The 23,848-nt window shown below is 39.3% G+C and overlaps 1 protein-coding gene across 1 annotated transcript in view; it reads right to left on the reverse strand.

Annotated features, from left to right (window-relative positions):
• Positions 1-23,848, reverse strand: part of Hipk (Homeodomain interacting protein kinase) — a 435,335-nt gene that overhangs the window by 363,634 nt on the left and 47,853 nt on the right. The gene's annotated exons all lie outside the window — the stretch shown is intronic.

The raw sequence follows: 23,848 nt of genomic DNA on the forward strand, positions 1-23,848 counted from the left end.
TTACAGGTCAGGGCTGGACTACAGTTTGATTCTCCTCTGTTCAAGCGCAACCATTTCACTAAGGTCTTCCGAAATCTACTCTCCAAGGTACTTTACAGTTTTGGCTCTCTTGATATGCTTGGTATCACTAATTCTCATTATTCTAGAGGCATCTTTGATATTAGTAATGAACTCAAGTTTATTTAGGAATTTATTTTTCTCTTCTCCACTTAAAACAACTGTCAAATCAATTATTCCAGAAAAAGTTTTAGATTTCCAGGAGTCAAAATAATCCTGCATGGGAAAATCTCTATTACTGATTAAGTTTGTATTCGATTAAAAGTAGCTTGAGAAGTGAGTTCCATTTACTGTATGACCCATTACCAGGCACTTGCCCAGAAAACTTCCAGTTTAAATGGAGAGATCCTTACCTAATGAAATACTAATTCAGTGATATCTGAACAAGCTTAGAGCTAGCAAGCCCCAAAAACTTGAATTCCACAACAACACAGATGACCTCCAGAGAGATGCTAACCCACTTTGTCTGGATTGCTACCTGCAATCCTCTCATATTTGTACAGCAAAAGGACTTCTCCTAGATTGGTGCCATGTTGAACGAACATGGTGACTTTCTAGAATAACATGTGAAACTGTCATGAACAACTTAAGTCTAATGACAATACAATGGCCCATTGTTTGCAGGATGCATGAAGTCCAATTATGTTTGTACATAGTCACCAGGGAGGGATTTGTCGTGATCACCATTCAAAAGTACAGTTTAATGGACCAGTGGAACAACCCCTGCCATGTAAACACTCCTCACACCATTTTGAAACCACCACCAGCCTACACCGTATCTTGTTGGCAACTAGAATTCATGGCCTGATCGAGTTTGTGCTACACCTGCACCCTTCCATGAGCCGAGAACATCATGATTTTCAACTCATCGAAGCATGCTTCCAAGCCTCATTAGCAATTTTACAAGCTCAGATAAAGCTCCGAGTCTTGTGTCATGCTAATATCTATACACATTTAATTCACAAAAATGCATCATTAGCTATGTAAACTGTTCCAGAGTCAATGTGAGGATGCAGAGAAAGAATAAGACTATGATAAATGGTGAAAGGGTGAATGACAAAAGAAAAGTTGAGAAGCATGGGTTTATAATACACAATTTAGTAATTATTTGGTTTCTCATCAATTTTCACAACCACACTAGCTCATTGGCAATGGACTTGTCACAAAGATTATATGGAACAAACAATGAGGTACCGGTAAGTGGTGAAATGAAATGTGTATGGCTTTTAGTGCCAGGATATCCCAGGACGGGTTCGGCTCGCCAGGTGCAGGTCTTTCTATTTGACACCCGTAGGCGACCTGCGCATCGTGATGAGGATGAAATGATGATGAAGACACATACACCCAGCCCCCGTGCCATTGGAATTAATCAATTAAGGTTAAAATCTCCGATTCGGCTGGGAATCGAACCCGGGACCCTCTGAACCGAAGGCCAGTACGCTGACCGTTCAGCCAACGAGTCGGACCCGGTAAGTGGTAATTTAAGGTAACTAATTAAGGTTAAAATTGTATTAACACCTCCTTTAAGAAAGAATTAGTAAAACTACTGTAGTTTAGCTGTCACAGAAAAGCTTCTTCATTGTTAGAGTGAGGAGTACCGGGTGAGTTGGCCGTGCGCGTAGAGGCGCGAGGCTGTGAGCTTGCATCCGGGAGATAGTAGGTTCGAATCCCACTATCGGCAGCCCTGAAGATGTTTTCCGTGGTTTCCCATTTTCACACCAGGCAAATGCTGGGGCTGTACCTTAATTAAGGCCACGGCCGCTTCCTTCCAACTCCTAGGCCTTTCCTATCCCATCGTCGCAATAAGACCTATCTGTGTCGGTGCGACGTAAAAGCCCCTAGCAAAAAGAGTGAGGAGCATGTAGAGGAGGAGAAGACTGGCTGCATCCTGACAGAAAGAAGTAACACGTGATTATCAGGAAATAGGTGCCAGTTGTTTGTTTCCCTTATATGAATGCAGTTCATGGCATGCACAATGTTTGTTGTTAATATTCTTCCTTGAGTTCACAATAAGTATCATGATTATTTATTTATTTATTTATTTATTTATTTATTTATTTATTTATGGCTGGCCGCGAAAAATCATCCCTAGTGTTCCACAAACAACCTGTAAAAGAAACATAGTGTATGTGTGTTTAATTTATTCAAGCAGGAGGCATAAAGAGCATCCGAAGCTGCATGAGAGGCATATCCCGTTGGTGCCAAATGACGGGAGAGAAAAGCTGAGACATGCAGCATACGATTGAGAACTGTACACAGGATTGGGGCAAGTGGAGCAAATGTTTCTGTAAAAGCAAGTGGGCCAGCTATTTTTAAGTCATCAGGAAAGAGACGCAATTGTAGTGAAGAAGTAAGTGAGCAGGATGACTTTGTTACAAATGCTTTGTGGCTCATAATGTTTGGCATGTATGCTGAAGATGAATATTCATCAAACTTGTTTTGGTTATGAAAGAAGCTGAGAATTTTAATGGGGGCTGGTGAACCAAATTAAGGATAATGCAGTACATGAGCTTCAAATGACAGGAGAAAATTACTTCTGTAAAAGAGTGGTATTATAGCAGCAAGAACTGTATTTTTAAGGAGCATCTAGGACTTATCGTATTTATTACGGTGATGAAACTTATATGAATCAAAACCATTCATGATCAACGTGCTGGAAAATGAGCGACAGTTCTGAAGGATTGGTCGGCTTACCATGCTTTGTGCCGGATCGGTAAATTCGGTAAATAAATTTTCAAAGGAAGTCTAAACAATCTGGCAATTACCATTCAGAAATAACTTATGGTGGTTTGAAACCATGGTTTATTGAACAATACTGCTATGCCTCCATCCATGTTCAGTTATTGTTATGGATAATATGAACAAATTAATAAAGCTCCAAGTTCAAATAACATAACGGCTGACATTATTGAATGGTTGTTTTCAAATTAGAGTCCTTACAACACATCACAAAAAAAGAGCTGAAGTGCTTACGTATTTACTCTAGTATTAGACCCCCTTTCCCCCCCACTTTTACAGCCAAAAAAAGTAAAGGAGGTCCAATTTGCAATAACCTCAAATTTTGTGCAGTGAACACATTAGGCCACAAAGAGCTATAAATTGTACATGCAAACATTCTAAACTGTTCTTTAACAAACTTATGAGTGTATTTGAGTTATACTGGCTATTTTCGTTGGAAGGCAGTATTTCTAAATGTAAAAAGTCAATAAATGGTGAACATGACTTTTAGGCCTTCATATAAAGTAAATAACCATTTTAGTTACTCATATCACGTCATTCGTTTCATCTCACGAATTCCTCTGATGAGGTCGACATCAGGAAGGGCATACGGTCATAAAAACTCACTACAAAGATTTGTCTGGGGGAGTCATTAATTCAACCTTGTGACTATGGCTAATAAATGGGGGTGAGATGCGAATATAAGAACTCAACAAGAGAGTTCTCTTAGCCTCTCTCACCCCAATTCTCCAAAATTCTACCAACATGTGGTGCTCCTGTTAAGCTGAGCAACCCAGCGAAAGGTCGGGTATCAACCCCATCAAGAATCTGGGTCAGCGAGCCGACAGGATGTGGAGGACAGTGAAAGGCAACAGGAAACCACCACTGGCAGTATCTCCCAAGACGTTCATGAGATGGACCTCTTTGTAAAAGATTCCGGAGGTAAAGATTCCCCTCATTTGGATCTCCGGGAGGGGTGTACGAGGTTTTTAAAATATGGAAGGAAGGAGAAGAAGAAAGAAGAATTATTGCGGATAGGGACGTGGAATGTTCTAACCCATTTACAGGAAGGAAAATTAGAAAACGCTAAATATGAGATGAAGAGAAATAATTTGGATGTACTTGGAATGTGTGAAGTGAGATGGGGTGTATATGGAGAACTAGAAAGCGGTGACTTCCGAATGTACTATTCGGGTGAAGATAAAAATGGATTGCATGGAGTTGGAATACTGATTGGAAAACGACTGAAGAACAAAGTTATGAAGGTTGAATATATCAATGGAAGGATTATGATGAGAAGACTGAAAGGGAAAAGAAAAGACTTAGTGATCATTCAAGTTTATATGCCGACCTGTAATCATTCTGATGAAGAGGTAGAAGAGTGTTATGAGAAGATAGATAAACTCATTGAGAAAGAGGAAAAGAATGCATGTATTGTTGTAATGGGTGATTGGAATGCAGTTGTCGGTGAAGGATCAGATGATAAGACCATTGGTAAATTTGGATTGGGAGACAGAAATGAGAGAAAAGAAAGGTTGATCGAATTCTGTAATGAAAATTGCATGGTGGTTGGAAACACTTTGTTTGACAACCACAAAAGGAGAAGGTATACTTGGATATCTCGATTAGATGACAAGAAATAATAAATTGATTATATAATGATACAACAACGGTACAGAAACTGCCTAAAGAATGCTAAATGTTACCCAGGAGCAGACATTTATTCTGACCATATATTAGTTGTAGCAGAGGTAATGATTAAATTGAAAATAGTATGGAAAGGAAAAAAGAGAGAAGAAATTAATATTGAGAAACTGAAAGATAAAGACAACTGTAGAGAACTAGAGGATGAGTATTGTAACAATAATACATTAGGAAATGAAACAGAAAATGTAGAAAGGAGATGGGAAACTTTTAAAAATGGGATAAAAGAAGCAGCTAAGAAAACGCTTGGAGTCAAGGAGAGGAAAAGGGCAAAGAAGGAATGGATAACATCAGAAATGATACGTAAAATAGAGGAACGCAGGAAATGGAAAACAGTAAATACAGAAGAAGGAAAGCGTAACTACAGGAAGTTAAATAATGAATTAAGAAGAGAAACAGGAAAAGCAAAGAAGAAATGGTTGACAGAAAAGTGTGATGAGATACAGCAACTGGAGAAAGAAGAGAAATATGACTTGATGTACAAAGAAGCAACAAATATAGTATTCAGAGAAAAGAGAAGGAACAACAGCAATAAGGAAATAGAGGCTACAGATGGCACAATGATATATGAACCCCAAGAAATAATGAAAAGATGGGAAGAATACATAGAATGGCTATATGATCGGGACAATCGACCAAATGAAGAAGAACTTGAATTAGAGGAGGAAGATATGGTTAAAGGGGATGATACAGGGGAAACGATACTGAGAAGAGAGATTGAAGCATCACTGAACAAGATGAAAAATAGAAAAGCAATGGGAATAGATGAGATTCCTGTTGAACTGCTAAAAGCATTAAATAACAAAGGAAGAAAGGAGTTGATTGGATTATGTAATCAAATATACATGACAGGAAAATGGCCAAGGGACTTTAGTGAAATCATCTTAATCCCTATGGAAAAGAAAAAGAACAGCAAAAAACGTGAAGAACATAGGACATTGAGTCTAATTTCACATACAGCCAAAGTCTTACTGTGGACGCTCAACAGAAGGATATATGGAAAGCTGAATAACTTTATAGATGAAGAACAGTTTGGTTTCAGGAGAGGAGTTGGAACAAGAGACGCCATTGGACTTCTGAGGGTGATAGGAGAGAGGTACATAGAGAAAAACAGGAAGGTTTATGCTGTATTTATTGACCTTGAGAAGGCTTTTGACTGTGTCAGATGGGACAAATTGATGACAATCCTGAAGAAACATGGAGTTGATTGGAGGGATAGAAGGCTAATAAAGAATTTGTATTTAAACCAGAGAGCAAGAGTGAGAATAGGAGACGAGTTGAGTGAAGAAATTGAATTAGGAAGAGGTGTAAGACAGGGCTGCTCTTTATCACCGACACTGTTCAACATCTTTCTCAAAGAAATGATCAATGAAAGTTTTAATGGAAATAGTGGAGTTTGTGTTGGAGGTAGGAGAGTAGAATGTATAAGATTTGCAGATGATATGGTTGTGATGGGAGAAAGCACACGTGAAATGATACAAATGTTAGATAAACTCAACATAAAACTAGAAGAATATGGAATGAGAATTAATAACAAGAAGACCAAAAGTATGATAATTGGAGGAAAAGGTAGAAGTTGTCATATTAGCATACAGGGAGAAGAAATATAGCAAGTCAGTGACTTCAAGTATTTGGGAAGTATGATCAGAGATATGTACTGCACAACAGAAATTAAGAAAAGAATTGCCATAGTAAAAGAAGGCTTTAGGAAAAAATCAAAATTATTTTGTGGACCACTAAACAAAGATTTGAGGAAAAGACTTGTTAAGTGTTACTTTCGGAGCATAGCGCTGTATGGCGCAGAGACTTGGACATTGAGAAAGAAAGATGAGAGAAGATTGGAGGCACTAGAGATGTGGGTATGGAGGAGAATAGAACGAGTGAAATGGGAAGATCGGGTAAGGAATGAGGAGGTACGACGAAGAGTTGGAGAAGAACGAAGTATGTTACAAATCATTAGGAGAAAAACTGGATCAGACATTGTTTGAGGAGGGACTGTTTACTGAAAGAAGGAATAGAAGGAATGGTGAAAGGCAAACGAGGAAGAAGAAGGAAAAAATATCAAATATCAAATGTTTGTGTAAAATAACCCAACATTGTAACCAATGTAGAGGCTAATTAACATTTAAATAGTGTATATTTTGCAAATATGTGGATTCATGTAGGTACTTCAATGTATGTTCTTCATATTATACCTATTCAATACCGTCGCGCCTGCGAAACATATCACCGAGCCTTGATTAAATCACCACTAACAACACGTTGTTGATTGTACTCATCTCAGCTGTTTTTCCCTCGTGCGCTTCCAGGTGGAAAGATCACGTGGCCGCTTTCTGGTATGGCGTTTATTAATTTCCTCCATTTTATTGCACAGCAAATATGAATACTATTAATAACGACCAATTAATTATGTATATATTTATTATTTATAAAATATTTATTAAAATACACGCAAACAAAACCACCACATGTGACTCGAACAAACGTCAGGCCACCGTATTACCGGAAGAAAACATGTGACTGGATAGCAAAGGATTATTGGCCCGTACAGGTTAACAGGGACTTGGCCGACTTTGATATGAAACCTCATTCTTTGCTGCAATTTTAAATGTGATCTAGCGGGATCTGAAACCCACTTTCGTTCCTGTTGTATTCATCTTGTAAAGAGGAATCCATGGAAGTCAAAACATCAGAACGTGAAAAAGATGGACTTGGTCGTGTTTGAAACTATCCTCCTCACTTCCTTACTACTTCTGAACTGGAACTGTGGTACTATGTGCTCACTCGGCTGGAATAATTCTATCTTCATGATCTTGTTAAAGGAACCTGCCAGCCAGCGAGTTGAATCGCAGAAGTTTGATTTCCAAAGTTCTGTAGGGAGACCATCCAGTCCGGTGGCTTTTCTCAGTTTCATCTTATCCAGTGACTACCAGTGTTCAGCAATACCCTATCAACACATTTAAGAAGACAGAAATCCCTTCCTCAAAGCTGACTGTTGATGCTAATGATGTTATTTGTTCAACATTCCTTCAATATCCATAGATTTAGGAGACATCAGGGTGACAATTTTGTCCAGCCAAAAGCCAACATAGAGCTGTCATATCAAAATACCCACAAATGCTACTGACCTCTTACGTTGGGAACAAAAGGATAACTAAACAGCTGCACCATTATGACCTCTGACACAGATTAGTCAGTCACAGCAAGATACTATAATTTTCAAATCATTCACGAGGGTATATTAAAAGAATAATGAATATGTGATATTTTCCAAGTTGTAAAATATCAATGCTGCAGAGTTAAAATTCAGACATGTTAATGAGTAAGCTAGTCTTCACATTGCCTGAACCAAACTGAACTGGTTAGATTAATAATGGCAAGGTATCATGTTTCAGACAGCATTAGGTTCAATAATAAATGTGTCCCCCAACTTAAGGATTATCACGCTGTTGTTTCACCGACTGTCCAATAACCTCACTGTTGCATAGTATTGTGATGACTGTCAAGAAAAGTAACATTACATATTTATATGACAAGAAGGTCAATTACTTTACAGAGACAACTTTTGTATTTACAGAATTTACTCTTGAGTAAATCAACCAAAATATATAGGAAATGTTTCTACCTGAATTTTCTCCAAAATGTTAGTTACATTCCTTTGCCTGATGTTTAGAAGTATTGTGTATCATATAAATCTGAAAGTCAAATCACATTTTACTCTAAGAATATCTGTTAAAGACTAATTGAAATGTAACCTTACTGAACAAGTAGCCGCACGGCTTGGTCACGTAGCTATCACCTTGCATTCGGAAGATAGCGAGTTCGAACCCCAGTGTCGGCAGCCCAGAAGATGGTTTTCTGGGGTCTCTCATTTTCCTATCAGGCAAATGCTGAGGCTGTACCTTAATTAAGGCCACAGTTCCTTCCTTCCCACCTATCCCATCATAACTTATAAGACCTAGCTGTGTCGGTGTGATGTAACAAAAATTGTAAAAAAAAAAAGAGAGGGATAGAAGTGATAATAACCTAAAAAAATAAATGAGCAGATTTTGCCCAGAAGAAAAGTTATTTGAAAGTATCAATAATGTTTAAAAGTAAGCTTGTAGTCTTATACAACAGCTGATATTGTGATCAGATGATGATGATGCTTGCTGTTTAAAGGGGCCTAACATCTGAGGTCATCGACCCCAATATTGTGTTCATACCCAAAGGATTTTCATATTTACGTGGAATTCAAACGACATGACACGTCTTTCCTTATACGACAGCTGATATTGTGATGAGATGATGATGATGATGATGATGATTGCTGTTTAAAGGGGCCTAACATCTGAGGTCATCAGCCCCAATATTGTGATCATACCCAAAGGATTTTCATATTTACGTGGAATTCAAACGACATGACGCCTTTCCATTTCAAGAAACACACCATGGACTGGCCAGGTTTTGAACCGTGGCTATCTATGTGAAAGCTAATGGTGATGCCACTCAGTTATCATGCTCCCTCAATATTGTTTAGGAGCCCTAGAAAGTACTAATGAGGATGACAAACCTGAATTGCAGTGGGATTTTTTTAACCAATAGGGCTAAGACTGGAAGTGAAGTGACTGTGACCTGCATGTTAGATGCGTACCATCCACTAAGAAATGATGCGGGAAATCATAGAAATCTACTTGAAGGAGAGTGCATTTTGACCCACTTCTCTTCTCAACCGTCCTTAAAAAGTTGAGTTCACCATGGCCCAACACTTATATCAGGATTTAAATCATGTATGGTAAAGCTACTATGGAATGAACCCAAACCAACCAGGTATGAAGATAATACAATGACCCCTGCATCACTGTAGTAGTAATCATTGTTACAAGAAAGTAATTATTTCACAGAAGTTATGTGAAATGTTACCAATAACAGCCATGACTTAACGTGTTATTTATTCATAACAAAGACTTTCGACATGCTTAATTATCAGTTTCACACTCAATGGAGACATCTCAGAAAAATACAACTCATGAGACGAATAATACCCTCTCCCATTAAATGCTTTTCTTATTCAATGTATTAATAATATTACTGGCTTAATGTCCCACTAACTACTTTTACGATTTTCGGAGACACCGAGGTGCCGGAAGTTAGTTCTACAAAAGTTCTTTTACATGCAAATAAATCTAGAGACATGAGACTGACGTATTTGAGCACTTTCAAATACCATCGAACTGAGCCAGGATCGAACCTGTATTAACCCGTGGCTACTTGCATGGAGAGCGCGGTTCTCACCTTCGTAGTATTGGTGTTTGTTGGAATATTACAAGATACTTTTGAAACTCCGTATACTTTTCAAACAGATTGTTAGGAAGGGGAGGTGCCAGTTATTTCCATTACCTTTAAAAACCACCACCCTCACTCCATTATTAGGTGTGACAGTGCATGTTTGGTGGGCAGTACGCTCAGCAGCAAGTAACAGTGCTACTCACATTTTGCTCATTGTAATAAGTCAACGCTTATCTTATACTTGCCTTTAATATGAATGTTTATATTGTGACTGTTCTTAGTAAATTTATGCAAGTTATATTGGCATCCACTGATTACATACTTTTGCGGTTGGGTGAAACGATGGAGGAAGTGAAACAGATGAGGTTTATGAAAGTGATCATAAATCTGAAACAGTGTGTCAGCAGGTTCTGGGGAAGGGCCACTTCCATTGATTGAAGACTGTATTCCATGTGTTTTTGGATAGGATGGAATTGCCAAGTAAGGCCTCTATGCTCCTGCTACAAATGTTTGATGATGATGCTCGTTGTTTAAAGGGGCCTAACATCTAGGTCATCAGCCCCTAATAGTACAAAATGAGACGAAACGGAATGACAAATTAAAAGTCCAAAATCCTCCACTGACCGGAATTCAAAACATGAGAACAAAGAATGAATGGAAGGATATGAATTTGAAACAATCAGTGGATCTGACTCGCAAGGTCTCACATTCACAGACTGATGTAAAACAATAGTATTACTGACTAAGGGACGGCTCCTAGAGTATAATACTGAATCAATGATGCTTGTAGTCGAAAGGAGTCCAAAATCCAAGTCATCGGGCCCTCATAATGGTACTTATCGCTAGGAAAGCAGAATCATGGTATTTGTCATGTTGCGCTACTAATCAAAAGTAGCGTAGACTTGGGGTATTCCACACATTATGGTATTACTCGCAGGTAATGAAATTTGCACATGTAATACAGACCCATGATGTTTCGCATATTGCGGCGCCATTTACAGGCAACACAAACCTATGGTGTTCATCACATAGGTGTACTAACCACAGGGACTTGCACTATCATGTGGTGTTCCTCATATAGTGGGTACTAGTCATAGGCAAGCCAGAACCATGGTGTCACTCCTAAAATGGTACTAACCACAGGTACTGTAAAAGGTGGCAACGCACTCTGTTGCTACTAATCACAAACCTATTGTGTACCTAACATAGTGGTACTACGCGCAAGTAAAAGCGACCCATGGTGTTCCCCACGTGGTGGTACTAAATCACAAGTAGTGTCATGGTTCTAATACAATCATCTCTTGGTTACCCCATTTAGTCGCCTCTTACGACAGGCAGGGGATACTGTGGGTGTATTCTGCATCGGCGTACCCCACCCGCAGGGGGTTGTGTGTTTGGTCCACGAGAGGTATTTTATTTCCCTCAAGTCCGCCGGCAAGCTGGTTAGGACCCTCCTATCTGCCACCTGGGACGTGCCACGTAGATGTATCACCTCTTCCCCTGCTATGCCAGCGTAGTAGTTTCATGGCTACAAATATTTGAGCCTGGAAAGAAAATTGTGCAAATGTTCCAGGAAAGATGCAGAAAGCAACAGAAGTGATGACTGACTGTAAAATGTTTGTTTCCTATTATGCTGGATTGTATGTTCGCATTATTTACTTCATACTAAGCACACTCATCCTATCTCAAATTTCTTTATACAACCTGTGTCTGAATGGACTCATGAAATAAACACAATGTAAGTTACACACAAAACTCCTTTACTGGCCTTCAAAGTAATCTCTGTTAGCTACAACACACTTTTGACATCGACTGTAAAGCTGCTGGAAGCTGGCAGCAAACGCTTCATTTGGAATCTCCCAGAGAACCCTTGACACGCATTGTTGGATACCTGCTACACTGTCGAACCGGTGGCCTTTCAGGGCTAATTTAAGACGGGGAAACAAAAAAAAAATCTGCCAGCGCCAAATCTGGAGAATACGGAGGGTGTGGAAGAACAGTCACCTGGTGTTCAGCGAGAAACTGGGCTACGCGGATCGCAGTGTGCGGATGGGCACGTCGTGGATGAGCTTCCACTGTCCACTTGGGTACAGCTCAGGCCAAACCAGTCTGATGCATTGCAGTAGACATTTCAAAACTCCCTCGTAGAATTCTGCATCGACAGGTGTACTCTAGGGTACAAATTCATGATGAATGACACCATTGCTGTCAAATAAGGCGATCAGCATTGTCTTAATCTTGGATTCGTGCGCCGACTTTTCCAGTGAGGCGGAGAAGACGCTGAACACCAAGCTATCGACTGTCTCTTGGTCTCCGGATCATACTGGTACTACCACGACTCGTCTCCTGTAATGATGGTTTTCAACACCTCCGAATCTTGGTCACAAACATCAATGAAATCTCCCGACGTTTCCATCAAGTTTGCTTCTGCTCGTCTGTCAGGTTGTGCGGTACAAACCGAGCACAAATCGTCCGTTTTTTCAAATGTTTGTGAACAATGGTCCTTACACTGTCCTTGCCTACACCTACTTCATCTGCTATCATTCGTAAGGACAGTCGCCGATCATTCGCAAGCATCTGTCGCACTCCTTCGATGTTGTCTGGAGATGTGCTTGTAGTTGGTCGACCCGAACGCACCTCGTCCTCAACACCTTCCTTTCCATCTCGAAAGCGTTTAAACCAGTCAAAAACACACTTGTTAATCACTGATTGAGCGTGGTAAACTTTCACTAACATTGCGTGTGTTTCCGTTGCCGTTTTACCTAGGTGGAAGCAAAACTTCATGTTAATACGTTGCTCCATTTCGCACTCCATTGTGCAATGACACGAGTGATCACACTGACTCTGTGCGACGTGTTGCAGCGTTCAACTCCATTTAACTGTGTTGAGTTGACCGAGCGCATCATTCGAACTAGAACGGTGTTCAACCTAGGGGACCATTCACCAAACTTTTCAGACACAGGTTGTATTTAAGTATTTGTGTTCCTAAATAAATTGTTTGTCTATTCCTTTGTCCCATTTTCTGGTACAGGGTTGGGGATGAGGTGAGATGAATTTATACCGCATATTTTAAAGCCGGTTGCCCTTCCTGATGGCAACCTCAGTTGAGGAGCTAATGAAGATGAAATGAATATGAATGAAACTGGGTAAGGAGATGGAAGGAATCAGCTGTGGCCTATGAATAGGAACTGTCCCGGTATTTGCATGGAAATATAAATGGGAAACCATAGAAAACCATTCTCAGGACAGCCGAGGGTGGAGTTCGAAATCACGCGTATCACAAATGCAGAGCATGGCTCCATTGCCTTAGCACGTGGCCACTTCCCTCGCTCGTGTTCCAAAATAAATATCTCAAACTGACACATTAAAATACTTCAATCTTTATATAGGCATATTATGGCATACATACATTATGGTATACATACTATTCTTACTATTGATATGACATATTGCAATACAAATATTCAATATACAAAATTTTCTATTGCATTTTTCTCAATATTCGTGAAATGCACACTCAGGGTTCTTACATACAGGTTATATCAATTATTTATGTTCAAACACACCCATAAAGTTCTCCCAGTTTAGTTCAGTCCAGATGAAACACACAGGTCAACTTTACCACCACTGTTTGACTTCTAAAACTCTTAAGCTATTTGTAGGATTATCAATCAAATTGTATAAAATTTTATGTCAATGCAAAAAATGATTCACCACAAACGAGATGGAAAGGGGGAAAAGAATAACATAGTGTTCTTGTTGTTCTTCTTACCAACACAAGAAGTATAATGTCAGGGCAGTTTCACATTTCTTTTCGAAAGCAGCATCATTCAGGCCTACAATGAAAGCAATCTCTCTTTCTCTCCCTGTCCAACCCTTCGTAAGGTTATAGTGGCATTATGCGACAATCCTTTTGGTGATCTGCCTCCAGGAGTGTCTGCTTTGGGCATGGTGACTTGTTGGCTGTAAGCTTATCTTGGTCAAGCTCTTGATCTGGTCCATCCATCATAACAGCGCACGTCCTCTAGGTCTTCGGCTGTGGACTTTTCCCTCTATGATAAGTATTTCAATTGCCTCCTGTCTTCTAACAATATGACCAAAATATCCGAGCTGTTTTTGTTTAATAAGTATTGAGAATCTTGTTCTGATAACGAGCTGTTGCAGGATCAATTCATTAGTACGGTGTGCTGTCCGTGGTATTCGCAGCAATCTCCTATAGCACCACATTTCTAGAGCATCAATCATGTGGCCATCCGCCATCTTCATCGTCCAAGTTTCTGCTGCATAGGTCGCGATAGGGAAGATCAGATTTCGAATGAGGGTGAGCTTTGTTTTAGAAGCGATGGAGGTGTCCTTGCAGATGCGAGTAAGTTTTGCTGTTGAATTTCTCACAATCACAATGCGCTTACAGATCTCAGGTTCACAGTCTCCGGTATTTGCAACAATAGATCTCAGATACTCGAAGCGACTGACAACCTCATAATCAGCAATTCTTTTTATGGCAGGTCTGTTGTTATTAAAACTATCTACAATCATCACTTTGGTATTTTTATTGTTGATTTCGAGACCATATTCTCTGCTTTGCTTGTCTAACCTCTGCATGATAGTTTCTAGTTCATGATCATCTGTTGCAATTACCACAGTGTCATCCGCATATCTGAGATTGTTAATTTTCCTACCACCAACAGTGATGCCGTCACTCCAATCCTCGACAATCTCCCTCATAATGTACTCACTGTAAACATTAAATAGGAGGGAGGAGAGAATGCAACCTTGTTGCACTCCAGCAGTAGTAGAAAAGATGTCTGAGAAGTTGCTATTAACTCTCAATATCGCAGTGTTCGAAGAGTATAGGTACACTAAATGTCTTGGCGCCCCCATCTCAATTAGTATAGCCCAGAGCTTTGACCATTTTACCTTGTGAAGGCTTTCTTGTAGTCCATGAAGCACAGGAACATCTTGATATTGTACTCCCTTGTCTTCTCTATGAGCTGCCAGATGTTTAGGATCTGCTCACGAGTTCCTTTGTCTGTAACGAGCCCAGTTTCTTCCTCTGATATTTGTGGAAGGAAAGCAATTCACAAACTTGGAAAGGCAAGATCAGTGTTCAAAAGGAAGCATACACTGACCAGCGTCTGCGGTTTCCCCAAGACCAATTTTATTTGAGAGAATGTGAACGATAAACCCCTATTTTAACATACTGCAGGAGAGTCTTGCAGCAAATTCATCCTTATAATTTCGATAGATAATGCAAGATGGAAGTAATTTAAGTACTCTCTTCAATTTTTGTCACTACAGTTTATTGATTTACCATTTATTTCCAATTGTTAAAAACACTAATCAAACAGACCGCAATGAGTTTTCTTCCATTTCTTCTAAAAGGAAATATTTTTTCAGGGAGGTCACAGAACAATACTGGAACAAAGTGTATTCAATTATATCAATTATTCTCCGCTTCATGAGGCCTGCCTGGTGGCCATGTTTGTTAAGCCGTGAAGTCCATATGGTCTGACACTGTGGTTAGCCAGTTCGTCCCCTGTTGTTAAAAAAATTCACCATCAGAATGTTGGCCGGCAGGTGATGGTATACAATTTCTGATCATCAGATTGCATGCCAAAAGCCTGGATTAAATTCCAAACCTCTCCACAGGGCTTATAAGGAGCAAGATCAACTACAATACTCAGACCTCAAGGCAAGTTTCGATTAATGGCAATATGGCCGTGGGTGTGGGCCAGGTGTAGGTTAAATGTGATCGAGGATACGAGATTAAAGTAATAATTGTGAAATAGGTATTTCGAGGCCTATGCGATCGTACTTCGTGTTTTTCAATACTGGAAAAAGAAGTATTTGTGTTGCCAGTTGCCTTTAACGTGGAAGCTTAAAATACCTGTAGGTTAATTATTATTTTGCGTTTGAATGTGGTGCAGTATAGGTTATGTGTTTGAGTGGTGGTGGTATAATTACTGGTGTTTACTCAGAATGCAATGTGCATATATTAGGCTAACATGGATCAATCGTGTTGGTACTTCTGGTAATTCTCCGGGTATTCGGGTCTGCCCTCACCGAAGGATAAAGTCTTTGAGAGGAATGGATTAGGTGCATTGATAGGAGAACTTTGCTGTAAATAATGAAAATGTCGTGCGCATCAAATATTTTAACTCTTTAAGTTCGTTGTCCGCAAAGGTATTATAATTATTTTCCCACTGAGAATAGTGAACCTATTCTCATCCCCAAGAAATATCTTAAATTGTCACCTGAGACCTGTCTAACCGTATTCTACAATCAGTTTTCGCATAACATTTATCTCGAGGAAGAAAGTGTGCTAAAGAGCATGAACAACAACTGCCAATGAGACACGAAGAAGCATTTTAAGTTGTATGAAGAAGATAAGACAGATTTTTCAGTCTTTTACGACAAAAATGTGAGTAAAAACAAATTTATTATTCCATCTATTCAATACTCAACTAGCTTACAAAATTAGGATTTCGTCTTTATTTTATTCCTAAATTATTAAAACATGATACATGATTCGCTCATTTTCTAAGCATCTTCAGCCACTTTAGAATCTTAAGGCTAATTAGGAATACTGACTTAGAACTCGTATGATTGATTTGTCATTAGCAAGCTTAAAATTAATGCAATTTTTAAGAAACTTGGTTAAATACAATTTCTTTTTATATTGTGTCAAAATGGTTGTAATCTAAGTATAACAGTTTTTCACATTCAATTGAAACTATTATAGTATAAAAGTTTTTTGTTTACTTAAAACATTTTACTAAAATCTTGAAGAATTGTCACTTCCTATAGACTTAAAAAAATTACTATATTACACCCTCAAAATATTTTATGAGATCTGGCTAAAGAACTATTGTGTTCGTTTTCTTACTATCAGCAGCTCAACAAACAGTTTCTTATTATAGGTACTGGTTGTTACACACTTGAATTGACATATGTTGAAACTTGTTGTAATCCAACTTTACAATTATCTCGTTCTGGATTTTAAAATCCGCATGTATGAATAAGGCGGGGTCAAAAGGGACATTCAAACTTAATGTTAACAGATGGACTATGATTCCTCCAAACTAAGCAATGAGCTTGTTGACACATCCCTTCGACTGCTGTCTGTGTATCTGTTAGTGTTCACAGCTGTTTGACGACTCGTCAACAACCAATACCTTCTGTTAACTTTTGAAAGCATTAATACCGTATTTACTTGCGAATTAGACCCTTTTTTCCCCACTTTTACAGCCAAAAATAGTAAAGGGGGGTCCAATATGCGATAACCTCAAAATTTTGAGCATCAAACACACGACTTCTAGGCTATAAAGAGCTATAAATTGTACGTGTAAACATTCCATACTATTATTTAACAAACTAAGAATGTGTTTAAGTTATACTGGCTATTTTTGTCGGAAGGCAGCATTTCTAAACATAAAAAAGACAATAAATGGTGAACACGACTTTTAGGCCTAAGGTACATACAAAAGTCCGTTTTAGTTACTCATTTCACGTCTTTCGTTACATCTCATTAATTCCTCTGGTGAGGTTGACGTCAGGAAGGGCACATGGTCGTAAAAACTCGCTACGAAGATTCTTCTCACTTCATACTCGACCCCGTAGAAAAAAGGGATAAGGATATCATGTTATCATATAATTAAATATTGATACGAAAGAACTTGGCCAGTCATTTGTCTCTTTCAGTTAAGCAGTAGGCCTACCACACAGTAAACCTGATCACTGCTTTCATTTGAATTATCTCCTTTCGCCGCCAACTTCTCTGCCCTGCTACGGGCGTGTCGGCAATTCAAGTGACGTCATCTTCACTGTCATCTCACCAGGTGCGTCAGCCGTGCTTCATTCTCTTTGAGCCATGCACTGCAATCGAGAGCGTACGAGGTCCTGTCTTTTTGAACCTTTTAAAAATAATTTTGTTCCCGTCTATAGAGTCTAAACAGTGTGAATCTATTCCCCGATGGTTTCTGGAGGTGGTCTCTGATATTCTCAGTTGCTGTATATGTAGCAGAAGCCACTCCTTCCGAATAAAGCCGTACTGTAGAAGGCATGCCAAACCATCAGCTGATAACTAGCGTATGTTATGAGTTGTACTTCCGAATGTAATACAGTCGAACCTGCCATAACGGACACCCTTATTCAGCGGACACCTCCCTTTACGGACAATTTTCCTCGGAACCGATTTTATTTTACATAAGACAAGTGTTAAATTGGCCTCATTTAAGCGGATACCTTGAACTCCGGACAGCGGACAGCGTCATTTGTTCCGTCCACTTGACTTAAGTGGACATTTCACATGTTGCAGGACAATTTATTACGCCGGACCACATGTCATCCTTTCTTTTAAAACCATTCTTCAGACATAAGGAAATCCCTTTTGAATATTTGTATTATTTCGAGTGCAAGGGTAGAGAGTATATATTGGAATGCAGTTCTACCTAGTGATGTATAGACCTACTCCGAGAATTCTAATTGCCCAAAAATCCTGCCAGAGATTGTTGACTCACAAGTTACCTTCTAGCATCATTCTATTCATAACTCGGATTGTCGCTGATAAGGTCGAGCTAAGGTAGTCAACTTGAGAAGGAAAAGACAGTACAGGCGCTAATTAGTGAGACAGAAATACTGTAGCAGTTCAGTTGTCTTCATTAGTCGTACAAAAGGACCATTTTGAATAAAACTTTTTATCATTTTACGGAACCCGAATCAGCAACTAAAAGTGACGATGACGGTGAGGCGGAAGAAGAACAAGAAGTTCTGACAATGAAGCAGGGACAAAATATGCTTAAACAGATAAAGAATTTGTGTATCACGCTGCACCGCGAGTACGGCGAGAACACTATGGAACCATTTAACAGACTTTATTCCGTTTTTGAGAATATCATAATTAAGAAAACATGTGCTAAATTTACACAGACGAAGCTTCACGATTACTTCACGAAGCTGTAATGTTTGTAAATGATGTAAAATCACTTATAATAACTCTCTATGAAATACTAACACAGAAATGACTTAGAATAATAAAAATAAAGATATGTATCCTTATACTTAATGTGGATGTTCTTTGCCGTTAAAATGTTCGATTATTTTTACAAACTTATTTTAGCGGGCACCTCTCGTAACGGACATTTTTCCTCGGAACCGACGGTGTCCGCAGAAGGGAGGTTCGACTGTACGTAGTAACTGGAAACATTCTTTCGATAACTGCGGTTGTTGAAACACAGACCCTTATTTTTAAGTGCATTTCATGCTTGTTCTCCACATTTATCCCATCCGGATTTACGTAAACAGCTGTCCATGAGATCAGATCACATTGTTTAGGTTAGGTATATTATCGCCCTGATAGCGCCAAAAGTTCCTTGACGGAAAGAATAAAAATAAATAAGAGGAAAATGTACCGCATTTATGGATATCTACAGGTGTGGCGGTAATGCGTTTTATTATCATAATGTTTAATTCCGTACGTTCCTTCCGTTGTCTCCTTTCTTATTAACGCATACTCTAGTATGTTTTGTTTGGCGTCCCCGAAAATCATTTAAAGTGCGTGGGGATATAAAATTATTATTATTATTATTATTATTATTATTATTATTATTATTAGGTACGTTGGCGGGTAAAAACCGTTTTAATTGGATAGCTTTTATCACGTTTTAAACTTACTTCTTTCCAAATATATACCTATATTGGCCCGAGTTACGAGATATTAAACGACCACTTTGTTAATGATCTCGCCTGCTGTATAAATAGCAACAACTGCGAATTATTTCTCAACTAAAGTAAACTCGTTTCCTCATCCCGAGGTGGTACAGCTCTTTTTAGACACACCCCCAGTGGAGGGGTGTTACATGTACCGCTTTTACCGCATATCAACCTTCCTACCATTCGTAAATCTCTGGCAGTACGGTACTGGGAATCGAAGTCAGACCCCCGAAAACAGCAACTAATTGTGCTAACCATTACGCTGGCGGACATTATTAACTACAAAACACAGATGTATAACATGACTGATGCATGCTTGCAATGCGCGGGTTGGACACGAAGCTAGGCACATTCATCTATTTGTGCGGTGTCATCAGAGCTGCAGTAGACCTACGCTACAGAGGCGGACATTTCTTAACTATGAAACAAAGGTGTACCACATGGATTCGACGCGTTTTCATTGCGTAGGTCGTACGGACGAAACTATTCACAAATTTGTGCGATGTCATCAGAGCTGCAATAAGACTTGTACCCGCTTCGAAGCGGAATCGTCGTCCTCTGACGAATTACGAAATTTATTTTTTTCATTTTCTTCGCGGTCTAATACACAAATAAATACGGTAATTCAAGTGATGTGTGGAAGTGTAATGTTCCTTCGACAAAAATTATGAGTGTGTAAAAATTCTGGCCAATATTTTTATCAACAATTATATGATCTCAAATGAAAAGCAAATATCAAAAGAAATTGCCAAGAAACTTCAAAAGTTGGGAACCAATAGGAATTGTTGGATGTGTGTTGTGCTAGTTTTAGACAACTTCAATATTTTGGTGAATGATACATAATAGAATAATGGGCATGCTGTCGTAGTGTTAATAACCAGAAAACTATTTTTTTGGTGTTGTGTCGATTTTCTCTTAAGTCCGTATTCATATCTTAAATGAAGTGAACATTGTTAGGTGTTGATAACTTGACGTTTGTTGTAATAAATTTTCCCTTTTACCAGTCATTTAATGTCGCTCTAACACATCAAAGGTTTTCAGCGATGGAAGGATGGGAAAGGGCTATGATTGGAAAGGCAGCTGCCGTGGTCTTAACTGAGGTACAGCTCCAGTATTTGCCTGGTGTGAAAATGGGAAACCACAGGAAACAAGTCTTCAATCTTCAGGGCTGCCGACAGTGGGATTCGAACCCCTTCCATCTTCCAAATCAAGCTGATAGCTACTCAACTCTGACCACGCGGCCAATTCACTACGTGTAGTGCTTTTAAAATCCGCTCAAACTATCTTAATCTCCTAGATACAGAGACTTAGCCGTGAGTTTGGCTTGCACAGCTGTGACCTAGCATTCGGGAGATAGCGTGTTCGAACCCCACTGTCGGCAGCCTTGAAGACGGTTTTCCATGCCTTCCCATTATAACACTAGGCAAATGCCGAGGCAGTACCTTAGTTAAGGCTACGGCTGTTTCCTTCCCAATCCTAGCCGTTTCCCATCTTTCCGTCGCCGAAAACCTTCGGTGTTGTTAGAGTGACATTAAGAAAAGAAAAATTTTCTAGATAAAAAGCACGTAAGTTAACTATTTCTCTGTTACGTATCAAATGCTAAGTTTTTTGAAAACCTTCGTTAAATATTTTCGTCCTACAACATTCTCACGACAATTATTAGGTTATTCCTCACCATGTCAACTTTGGCCAAGTTGGGGAACACAACCACAAATAATCAGAACCTCAGCTCTAGCTCTATGCTACTCTGCAGGAGAATATGCCTCCCTGGTGTGGTATAGGTCAGCTCATATGAAGCAGGTTGACATCGCTCTCAATGAAAGCTGCAGGATCATTACTGGATGTCTGAAACCTACACCCATTGAGAAGGTCCAACTCTTAGCTGGTATTGCTCCCAGTGAGATTCGTAGGGAGGTAGCAGCTAAGAAAGGCTCCAATCATCATCTTCAGAAGCACATCCTCTCTATGGATACCATCCAACCACACCACACAGAGGCTGAAATCTAGAAAAAGTTTTCTCCGCACATCAGTTAACCTTCAGGGGAAAGGAGAGAGTGCTAGGGTCAAAATGTGAAAAGAAATAATCAACCACCTTTCCAACTGGATAGAACCAAAGGGAAGTGTTCCATGTGGACACCAGCAGAAGTGGACAGCATGGAAAGCCCTTAACAGACTCCGTGCAGAAGTCAGCAGAACAAAAGTAAATTTTGCGGAAGTGGATTTTCTCAAGTGATTCATCACTTTGTGATTGCAGAGAGCAGCAGACGATCCAACATCTATGTCAGTGTGTTTTATGTGCTTCAATGTGCACTATGAAAAGACTTGATTGCAGCCTCCCCCAATGCTATTGACATTGCCCCATACTGGGCAAGAATCATCTAGCTCTCGAATTGTTGCTTTATCTGCGATTATATAATAGACCTGTATATTTGTATCGTAGGAATGTAGATATCACGTTTTTTTTTTAAATATCTGTAAGTAAAGTTGATACTTTTGACACGAATAAAGAAAGAACCCTTATTAAGTACACCAATGTCTTAGTTGCTGGGAATTCTCAATTATCGTACAATAAAATACTGTTTGGCGTTAAGCACGATTTTCAAAGCCGTCCAAATTTGTTGCGCATGTCTGAACTGTGTGGCGACATTTTTGGGCTAGTAGTTTAATACCGCGCTAACATATCAAAGGATTTGGCAATGCAAAGATGGGAAAGGGAAGATAGTGTCTGCAGCCTTAATTAAGGTACAGCCCCAGGCAGCATTTGCCTGGTATGAAAATGGGAAACCAAAGAAAACCATCTTTAAGGGTGCCATCAGTTGGATTCGAACCCACCATCTCCTGAATTGAATGCAATGAAAGACGCTTTCCTGGTTATCTAAATGCAGGTTTATTCTCTATTTTAACATTCTTTCTGCCCTCAGAAAGAATACTGAAGAAGGTATGTACACTCATACTGCAAGCTTGAGCAGTCAGCTCCCGGCATTTCTGTATTTGAAAGCTTCCTAAAAAAAAGCCATACACACTGTATATTATATTTCTTGCCTGACTGTGTGAAACTTTTACAGTAATACCATTATCAAGTGCTTGACTGCTACTCAGCCTGCTAAGAGACATTATAAATACAAGACTTCAGCTCACAGCAAGTCTTAAACTTACACCACACTAACCTGATACTGCGATCCTGTAACCCTAAAGAGATTCCCCAGTGAACCGAAATATTTTAGCACCTTCTTATCTTTTTTCACTCTGTCGGAGAAGCAGATATTGAAATTATCTCTTCAATTCAAGGGCAGACAGTATCTCCTGAACACCTCATCATAGAATCATGGGGTTTGGGTAGAAAGCTTCAGCTGACACTGCATCAGCAAAATACTTGAATCTGTAATGGTTTTCTAAAATAATGCTATGTGCTTTTACGTCCCACTAACTACTTTTGCGGTTTTCGGAGACGCCGAGGTGCCGGAATTTTGTCCCGCAGAAGTTCTTTTACGTGCCAGTAAATCTACCGACACAAGGCTGACGTATTTGAGCACCTTCAAATACCACCGGACTGAGCCAGAATCAAACCTGCCAAGTTGGGGCCAGAAGACCAGCGCCTCAACCGTCTGAGCCACTCACCCCGGCATTAATGGTCTTCAACACAGTGAGCCAGCGCATTCATTTATTTATCTAGGCAACAGCAAGCTCTTCCATTGGCTGGCACAGGCGGCCAAGAAAATCTGGCTCCTTCCCCACTTTCACAGCTCTGTGTTTAGTATAGTTACATGATTTGACTTCTTTGGAACATGTATGTTATTATTTTAACACACCAAAATATGATTAACACGACTGTTAATAATATTAATACAAATCTAATGCATGACAACAGGAAACTCCAATTTCCTTATAAAGCTATGTATGTTGGCTTAGAGGGCAAGAACAAGATAAAATATGCTTAGTTATGACAGGTCTGGAGCAGAAAAGATGCTCAATTTCTTCCAGCCTAAGAACTGCTAACAGTTCTCTGCAGTATCTTTTGTCACGCATTTGAAGAACACTTTTACCTACCTTCATGTTCCAACCTTTAATACAAGTTATCTTTATTCATGACTGAAAGAGATTCTTGATACTCCACCTTAAATAAGGAAAGTGAACAATGTTGCGAACAGCGCTTTATTTAGAATTACAAATTACTATGTTCCAAATAATTTAAGAGAACAGCACCGTGGTTAAAACCACCGATGTGAAAATAAAGAACCCACAGATACATATCAAACATAAAACAGCCACTCAAACAGCAAATCAAACTCTACCTTGCCCAGCTAATGAAATACTGAAAGACAACTAAACCACAATACGAAATACATATATACTCTTAATCCCAGTAATTCAAATTATATCTTAATGGGAT

Source organism: Anabrus simplex, chromosome 3 (assembly GCF_040414725.1).
Source record: "Anabrus simplex isolate iqAnaSimp1 chromosome 3, ASM4041472v1, whole genome shotgun sequence".
In the NCBI taxonomy this organism is placed as follows: domain Eukaryota; kingdom Metazoa; phylum Arthropoda; class Insecta; order Orthoptera; family Tettigoniidae; genus Anabrus; species Anabrus simplex.